Source organism: Erpetoichthys calabaricus, chromosome 4 (genome assembly GCF_900747795.2).
Source record: "Erpetoichthys calabaricus chromosome 4, fErpCal1.3, whole genome shotgun sequence".
NCBI classification, from domain to species: domain Eukaryota; kingdom Metazoa; phylum Chordata; class Cladistia; order Polypteriformes; family Polypteridae; genus Erpetoichthys; species Erpetoichthys calabaricus.
In genome coordinates, this window is record NC_041397.2 from 243,634,570 (window position 1) to 243,635,378 (window position 809).

Genomic DNA, 809 nt, shown 5'->3' on the forward strand with positions numbered 1-809 from the left:
TCACCAAAGACTGGCAGCTCAAAATTGGTGTGTAAAAGAGTGCCCCAGAATGGATTGGCATCCCTTCCAGTGTTGTTTCCTGCCTGATGATAGGGACTCCATTTCTCCTCAAACCTGTGATGGAGAAAATGGGTTCAGGAGTTGAATGCATAGATTATTCCTTTTAATCGCACTTAAAATCTTCTCGCTTTCTCAGATGTGCGTGTGGGTAAGTGTGGTCTTTTATGGACTGGCACTCCCATCCATGGATGGAACTTACTTTGTACCTGATGATACCAGGATGGGCTGCCCCATGGTCTTCAATTGGGCAAAGTGGGCGAGGAGATAGATAACTTTAGTTTTTCCTTCAGGTTTATGAATTGCAGACATTCCAGAAGGTGATGGCTTCTCTTTATTTACTGGTTTACTGGCTGTCCATTGATCTGTAATGCAGATTATCACTTTATACTGATCTGTTGAAAACATATGCTTGATTAACTAACCTGTATACATGACAACAAAGTTAACACTTGACTGTATTGTTAGAAGTATTGCCATTAACTCCCTGGAAAAAAAATGCAAGAATTTGTTTAGTGACCCAGTGTGCCAGTGCAGTTGAATATGCTAGCAGTTAAACACGATAGTAAATGTTTTCTTTCCAATTATATGGATCTATTTTAGAAAGGTGTTAAATATTTCCTTAGAATAAATACTTAATAAGTAACTCTGTGGACTTGATATTCTTGATATGGACAAAGATCATCTGAGCACACAGACAACCAATTCAGTGTAAAGTTCACTCGTAACTTGTTTTCCAGGGTGTATGGGAG